The sequence below is a fragment of the Staurois parvus genome, unplaced genomic scaffold (genome assembly GCF_062004578.1).
Source record: "Staurois parvus isolate SC_StPar_1 unplaced genomic scaffold, SC_StPar_1.0 ptg001042l, whole genome shotgun sequence".
NCBI lineage: Eukaryota > Metazoa > Chordata > Amphibia > Anura > Ranidae > Staurois > Staurois parvus.
The window spans coordinates 626,895-635,313 of record NW_028318838.1 but is presented as its reverse complement, the minus strand read 5'-3'; the positions used below and the strand labels follow the sequence as shown (position 1 = coordinate 635,313).

The following is an 8,419-nucleotide window of genomic DNA, read 5'->3' as shown; positions in this document are numbered from 1 at the left end:
ACTGGCTGTGATTGCTGTCTCAGCCAACGAGGAGGGAGAGAACCAGGAGGGACAAGGCTTTTGTGCATATTGCTGGATCCAGATGGGGCTCAGGTAAGTGTAGGGGGGCTAAAGAGATCTTAATGGAGTTGTGTTTTGAGGGATTGTGTTCTGTATACCCTCCCTTAGGACCCGTTCACAGTAGAATGCAGTGCAGGAGAGCTGCGTTCCTATTGCAATCTGCTGCGGGGATCAGTTCAAAGTTGACAACACCCCAAATGCAGGTTGCAAATGTCCACACCGGCCCACACAGGTTCGCATGGTACAAAAGTACCTGGCAATGTGGTTGCAGTACATTTCAAAAAGGAGTGCATGCATTACTTTTGGTGTGGTGCAGTTTCAGCCCTTTCAAAATGAATGGGGCTGAAATCTCACTGCACAGAACTGCAGGTGAATTGGACAGGAACCGCACAGCTTCCATGTGCGATTTCACATGCAGTTTCTAGTGTGGCTGGGCTCTTAAACCTTGACATCATAATCATGAATTGGAATACATTTTGTAAAGAGCTATGAGATCTGGGGCTTACCCAATGCTTCAGTGCCGAAACCCTAAAAATGTATTTTATAAAATTGGTGCGTGTAGAAATCACAGAACCTAATAGGAAAATATTGACATTACATCAATCCATGGGCATACCTACAAGGATCACAGGGGTCACAATAGTGATTTGGCCCCATGCTCTAGGGAGCCCATGCAGCTCCCCTTTATACCTGGATATGAGGGGAGGCAGGGGTGACATGTAGAGGAAACGATCCCCTCCATTTTTCTCCTGCAACCATTGAAAGCTTGCTTCTTCTTCTCTCCCTCTCATAGGCATTCAGTGGCTGCAGGAGGAAAGTGGAGGGGATTGATTCCTATATATGCCACCCCCGCCTCTCCTCCTATCCAAGTCCTGCTGCCCCCTGGGCCCTTGGTTACTCCCTGGCTCCTCCTCACTGCCAGAATCCCCCTTTCCTTCTCCCATCAGCTGCTGTGGGGGATGAGTCAGGATGGACAGTGGAAAAAAGGCTGTTAAATATGTCATTTACTAGCCCCTTCCTTTTCTGAATGAACAATCAATGATTGGTACCGCTCAAACTGTGTTTACTATGCTTCATTTTGTCAATGAACAGGAAGCTCTGTACAAGGCTACACCTGTCGATTCATTCTGTGCAGCTCAAGATGCAGAGATGGAGATGGAGGGTTGTGTCCTCAATCTCCTTTCTCTGTCTCAAAGGTGGAACATCAGAGGTCTGTTTAGACCCCTGATATTTCAACAAAGTCCAACAGGGTTCCTAAAAAAAAAGTTTAAAAATTTGAAATTTTTTTAAAGAAAAATAAAATAAAATATAAAGGTAAAAAGTAATAAAAAAACTAATAACTATCAACCCCAGTGGCAGAACTACCAGGGCGTAAAGGTCACACTGGGCCCTGACATTCCACCACTATGGGGAGCCCCAAGACAGCATGAAGAAGGCCTCCTGCAGAACATATGAAAGGGTCCCATGATGTGAGTAAAGGGCCCCAGGATCAGTGGAAAGGGCCCTTCTCCCAAAGGGAGGAGCCCCAGCCAGGGGTCAGGAGGACCCTTCATGGTTTCTTGCACCAGGGCCCTGAGGGTTCTAGTTACTCCTCTGACAAGATCTATAATGTACCCCAATTGAAACTACTTAAACACTGAGGGTCTGAGGTAGGCAGACTATAATGCATTCATAGATCCCCGATTAGAAGCGTTACCATGTGTGACTTGAGCAGTCTGAACACAAGCTGTACCATTCAGTCTGAAGGTGTCACTCCATGGACTTCAGGTGGAGGCAGGACTACTTTGTGGTTCAACTTTCACTTTGAAACATGGTGCTCTGCGGAGTCTGTGCTGTGTACCCTGATAGGGGAGTTTTATTTTTCGTGCTCAGCCAGAACTAAGTTGGCTTGAGTAGGTAGATAAATACACAGAAAAGCAGACGGTACTTTTGAATTCCAAAACTAGCAATCAAGTATATTTTACTGCCATGGGAAAACTAAGGAATATAACACTCATACCTTTTTGAGCACTCCACCTTTAGACATAAATTAGGCCCTCTCTACCCTTGCGTAGGCTAATAGGCTACTATAGTTGTAGTAGTGTTCTTACCGTATCCGTATTTTCCAATTGATTAATTGATTACAATGTTGCAAGTAGACTGGTAATACAGAAACATATAATAAAATAACAATTTGTTTTCTTACAGAACTTCATACAAGAAAAACTACCTTTCATCAATTTGCAGAAAAAATGAACATGGAACCAAACCTGACTACAAAATTGACTCTGAGGGATATCTTGAGTCTTGGCTTAGATAATGTACATGACAAACCTCCTAAAACTATAGAGGATCTTCCCTGGAATTACTTAAGGAAACTCATGGCCTTAAACAGGGCTGCAAGAGATGTTCTTCTTGAGAAAGATCAGTCTACTGGTGTTGACATACATGATAATAGTGATGATGATGATGACAACCCATTTGATGCTTCTTTGATTACAGGTGATGATTCCTCAGCCTCTGTTCACCCCCTGGATGTCCTGTGTCTTCTCCTGCATTGCTCAGACAGTTTTCTGCAACAAGAGATTGTAACCAAATTGTCCATGTGCCAGTTTGCTGCCCCTCTGCTGCTCCCTTCTGGTGACGGGTCACACTGCACCCTCATGCTTTGGGCAATGAGAGACATAGTGAAGAAGTGGAGACCTCAGTCATTAGCGGACAGTAAAGGGTTCAAAGAAGAAAATGTGGTGAATACTTCCATGCCAATTTTCTCATTTGTCAGACTTGGAAAAAACAAATTATCCAAATCAAAAATCCTGAACCAAGTTCTTAATCCACGTCAGCTACATAATAACTTCTTCATACATGACAATATGGATGGAGGAAACATTAAGAGGGAAATATCTGATGGACTGGTAGAAGTTTCCTGGTATTTTCCCTGTGGTAAGTCGGATGTTTTCCCAGAACCCATCACAGTGACCAACCTACGAGGAGACCTGGAGACCAACTGGGACCAGTTCATGTTTCTGACAAGAATTTCATCAGCTGTGTTTACATTCATTGAGGATATTTCTGAGAGAGAATTCAGATTGCTATCATCCTGCCCTACCACTGACACCCAGTATTACTTCATTGTAACTCCCGGTCCTGGCAAAACTGTGAGTACACAGACACAGAAGACTCTTCAAGACTTAATGCCAGTTCTAAAGATGAAAAAATCAAATGTGATAATACATGCAAGCATAGTAAGTGAGACGGCATTTGTAAAAAAACTACAAAGTACTATTATTAATTTCTTAAACGGTAAGCCAAAAGAAAAAAAAATGAGAGACCTTGAGAAAGAAACTCATGGATTGGACATCCAAGTGGATGAGAGAGTTCCTGAATGTCAGAAGGCCAGGGAACTTGCCAGGAAAATTACAGAAGAAATAACAAACGTGTCTGAGTATAAGAACATCACTATGAAGTTACAGGGAGATCTCTGGAGACAGTTATCTAATGTGGAAAAGGAACTTTGCAGAATGACAAAGCAAGGTGGTAAAGACACACAACAATATCAAGATGAACTGATGAAGAAACGTATTTCACTGCATGAGGAACAACATAAGCATGATCTGCCCCATGGTTTAATGCTCTTTATTGATGCAATCACTCATTTGTCTGAGATTGAGAAACAATATTTTCTGAAATGGATGAAATTTGAACTTGATTCAATTGCTAGAAATCATCTTTCTAATCTACAAGCTGAATACAAAGAAAAATGTAATGATATCTTAATCAATAAGGAAGAACTCAGACAGATAGACCAGAAAATCTCTGACAGTTCTTTAGGAATTGAACATTTCCTACGTGAGATGGGACAGTTTTATGAAGCTGAATGTTCCATGGCTAAAGAAAACAAAATACATAAAAGCCAAAAACAATTTATCGGACTGCCAGGAATTGCTGCCAATCTCTTGTTGAATGGTTTCCCATTGGAGCTAATAGATGGAGATGCCTCCAACATTCCCCTACAGTGGATAACTGATGTTCTAAAGGAGCTGGACACCAAAACAGGAGGAAAATGCAGAATGAGAGTAATCACTGTGCTGGGAGTGCAGAGTACAGGAAAATCCACTCTTCTCAACACCATGTTTGGTCTGCAGTTCCCAGTGGCCAGTGGAAGATGCACACGAGGAGCCTTCATGACTCTTCTTAGTGTGAAAGAGAACTTCCAGGAGGAGCTGGGCTGTGACTTCATCCTGGTGATTGACACTGAGGGGCTTAAAGCTCCAGAGTTGGCTTCCTTGGAGAGCAGTTATGAACATGACAATGAACTGGCCACGCTAGTGGTTGGGTTGAGTGAGATCACCATAGTCAACATGGCCATGGAAAACACAACAGAAATGAAGGATATCTTACAGATTGTGATCCATGCTTTTCTTAGAATGAAAGAAATAGGAAAGAGACCCAACTGCCAGTTTGCACATCAGAACGTAAGTGATGTGTCTGCTCATGACAAAAACATGAGAGACAGGAAGAAACTTCTGGAACATCTGAATGAAATGACAAAAGTAGCTGCAGAGATGGAAAATAAAAGTGAGATCAAAACTTTCAGTGATGTGATGGATTACAATCTGGAGAAAGACAACTGGTACATTCCTGGACTCTGGCTTGGGGTCCCACCAATGGCTCCAGTAAATTCTGGGTACAGTGAACATGTGTCTGAATTAAAAAAGTATTTATTGGAATTAACGACAAGCAAAGAATCCCTGCACAGGCCTTTACAAATTGCTGAATTTATAGAATGGATAGAAAGTTTATGGAACGCTGTAAAACATGAGAAATTCATCTTCAGTTTCAGGAACAGCCTGGTGGCAGAAGCTTATAATAAACTATCTATACGATACTCACAGTGGGAATGGGAGTTCAGAAAAGCCGTCCATGATTGGCTGATCCGTACAGAGACAAACATTAAGAATCAGACTGCAGAGAGTCTAAGTGATGAACTTTGCTACATATTTAAGAATGAGCTCAACAATGTGTTGATTAATAGAGAAAGTGAAATGTTGAAATTGCTGGAAAACTATTTTGAGCAAAAAAATGAAAATGTTCATCTAATAGAACAATACAAACAAGATTTTATTCTGAGCACAACATTCCTGAAGGAGGAATTGAAAAGGATTTCTCTTGTAAAGTTGGATGAGGCTGTTTCAATTCAGAAAGGAAAATTTGAGATTCAGAATATGAAAAATAATTCCCAGAAATTAATTGAAGCCAAAATCACAGATCTCCTCAGGAGGTGTCGGGAGAAGAAAGAAAAGCTGGACCATGAGGCTTTAAAGAGAGAATTTGAGGAGATGTGGAAGAGGACACTGACAGACCTACAGATTGAGGAATTAAAAACACACATTGTCAGTAGATCTATGTTACATCAGCTAATGAATGACATGAGGAATAAAGGATCGGCTGTAAATGAACACTTACTGGGTGTGAAGGATCCAGCTATCGCACAACCTGATTTCAAGATGGATGAGAAATATATTGAGAGTGGATGGATCAAGAAACTGACAGATTCAGTTTTGCATAATTTAGGTGTTAGATCTAGAAAGCAGCATTTTGACAAAATAAATGATTTTGCTCATTCTCTTATAGATAACTGTGACCAATATATCAGAGGGAAGGTGAGGACTGGAGAGGACTATTGTGACAACTACTGCCTGGAATTACTTCATATGATTACAACAGAGATTTCTAAACAGTCCAAAAGCCTTCATTTGTCCCCATGGTTTGAACTGGATATCAAGCTTCACATTCTTGGGAAAGCTTCCAGAGAATTTCAGGAGATGCATGAGAAATTCATTAAAGAGAACGATCCAAAACTGTGTTTGGAGAAACTAAAGCCTGGATATTTAGAAACATTTATCAGTCTATTTCAAGAGAAAGATATTTGTCAGACTAAAGCCAAAGCATTCTGTGATCGATGCTTAAAACCTGCAATGATGGATCATGTTTTCCACCATCTTGGGCAAAAAATAATGGATAGCATAGTAGAAGGTTCAGACAGCAAGAAATTCAGCAGTAGAACATTTTTTCAAGATTTTTTACTGAAGAAGCTGCTAGAAGAAATGTCCTTTCAGGAATATGTGAAGTATATACGGTCATATGAGACATATACAAGAGCCCGGATACAGCATTACACTGAAACATATACAACACCCCAAATCCTAAAACCATTACAAGAAGATCTGCTCTCTTCACTGGACACAAAGATAAGATCAGCTCTTACTGAAGACAACTCTCTTAAAAGTTTATCAGTCTCAGAATTTTTGAAAACTGTTTGTGAGATACTAAAGGAAGAATTAGTAATCCCACAGATTTTAATGCAGATGATCACTTTCCAGAACACGGCTGATGTTGGCCAATTTTCATCTGACATTCAGCTCTTCCTCCAAGATACAGAAACAGAAGTCTTATCAGAGCTGCAATCTATGGATATAATGTCTGTACTCTGCAGTGTTGAGGTGAAGCCTCAGGATGAATTGTTCAGGAAGATTGTTGGCTGTGGGAAGCAATGTCCATTCTGTGGTGTCCCCTGTGAGGCCGGAGGTGATGGACACAAGGAACACTTTGCTACCATCCACAGACCTAGAGGCCTGGGAAGATACAGATGGAATGATACTGATATCTTAGTCACTGATATATGTAGTACAGGTGTTGTATCTAATAGAAAATTTAGAAATTCAGACACAGGATTCAAACTACACCCATACCAAGAGTATCGTACCATTTATCCAGACTGGTCCATCCAACCAGATCCCAGCATCAAGTCATCAGATTACTGGAAATATATTTTTGTTACATTTAATGAGAAATTTGCTAAAAAATACAAGGCAAAACCAGCAAATCTACCAGATGGCTGGAAATCCATCACAAAAGAAAAAGCTCTGCAAAGCTTAAAGAAAATGTTCAACAGCTAAATAGAGAAGACAAATCACCACAACGTGTAATTCATCATCCAAGTCATTGTCTGCAAATCGTTTACACTTATGGAAAATAAAAACCTTTCCATGGATTCTCTCTAATTGGAAAAACATTTCAAATATTTTCCTCACCACCACGGCCACAGTAACCAGGGTGTGCCAGAATGTCTGAGAATCCTCATCCCCCCCATGATATAATGGGATCATTGCTTCTCCCAGAAGATTCCAGAACATTCCAAGTCATATTACAGGTGGTGGTTGTATCCATGGACTATGACATTCCTAACACTGCACTGGAAATGTTATAGATGATATCTCTCTAGGAATGATCATCTGATTCTATGTTTTATTGTACTACACATTATAATATAATAAGACAGAACCTCCATTTAGCTCTCATGTTGATGGATTTCAGCATTTGTTCTAAAACAGACCATCTCAGTGTCTACAGAACAGAAGTCGGGAAGATTATTACAAGAAGGTTTGTTAGAATATCTGTAATGTATGTGGAAGCCCCGGAGAGGATTGTTTCCCCAACAACACTGGAGTTTCACATATAGAGGGGAATTTATCAAAACTGGAGCAGACAGAATCTGGAGCAGCTGAGAATGGCAACCAATCAGCTTCTAGCTTTTATTTTCAAAGCTTAGCAGAACAAGCTGAAGATGGTAGCTGATTGGTTGCCATGCTCGGCTGCTCCAGATTCTGTCTGCTCCACTTTTGATACATTCCCTTTATAGTGTTTCGGTATATAGTATGTGTATGGGGGTTGGTTTACTAAAGGCAAATAGACTGTGCACTCTGCCAGTGCAGTTACTCCAGAGCTTAGTAAATGAGGTTGTGACGGGAGTCACTTTGGGTGGGGGGCCCATAGAACAAAGCTCACTTTGGAGAGGTGGGGAGACCCCTGTCTCAGCTCCCCATATCCCTCTTATGTGTAAGTCACCCTGTGCCTGTTCGGGGTACAGGGTGATCTCTCCTAATATTGGGGTGGGGGGTTGCTGATTTGTTATGTGGTTGCATCCCATTGTTCTATTGTCTGTCTGGTTTGGGAGCAAACTATTATGGGATGTATGTGTTTGTGTATTAGCTTAGTGGGGGGTGTCTCCAGCAGCCCTCCCTCCTGATGGGACTGTCTGCTGGTGTGAAGTTTGAATACCTGTGTGTCTCTTGTTACTAAATGTAGATTGGCCCACCCTGTGCCATTATACAGGGAGGGGGATTGTCCCCTGAGTGTATATATCTTGTGTAGAAATAAATTAGTCTACCTCCTGGTTCACTTCAAGACTGGTGTCGTCTGGATCTTGGGGTAACAATAGTCACTGGTCTCATGTTCCAGAGCCTGAGAAGCAGCTTCTTGATGGAGATACCCAGTTGTGGGTGTTTGGGGTCCATTACAGAGGTAAAGCTTTGCTTTG

General features: G+C 41.3%; 1 pseudogene; it reads left to right on the top strand.

Moving 5' to 3' along the window:
• The first annotated feature begins 2,247 nt into the window (after positions 1-2,247).
• Positions 2,248-7,091, top strand: LOC149440973 (up-regulator of cell proliferation pseudogene; annotated as a pseudogene).
• Positions 7,092-8,419: the final 1,328 nt, after the last annotated feature.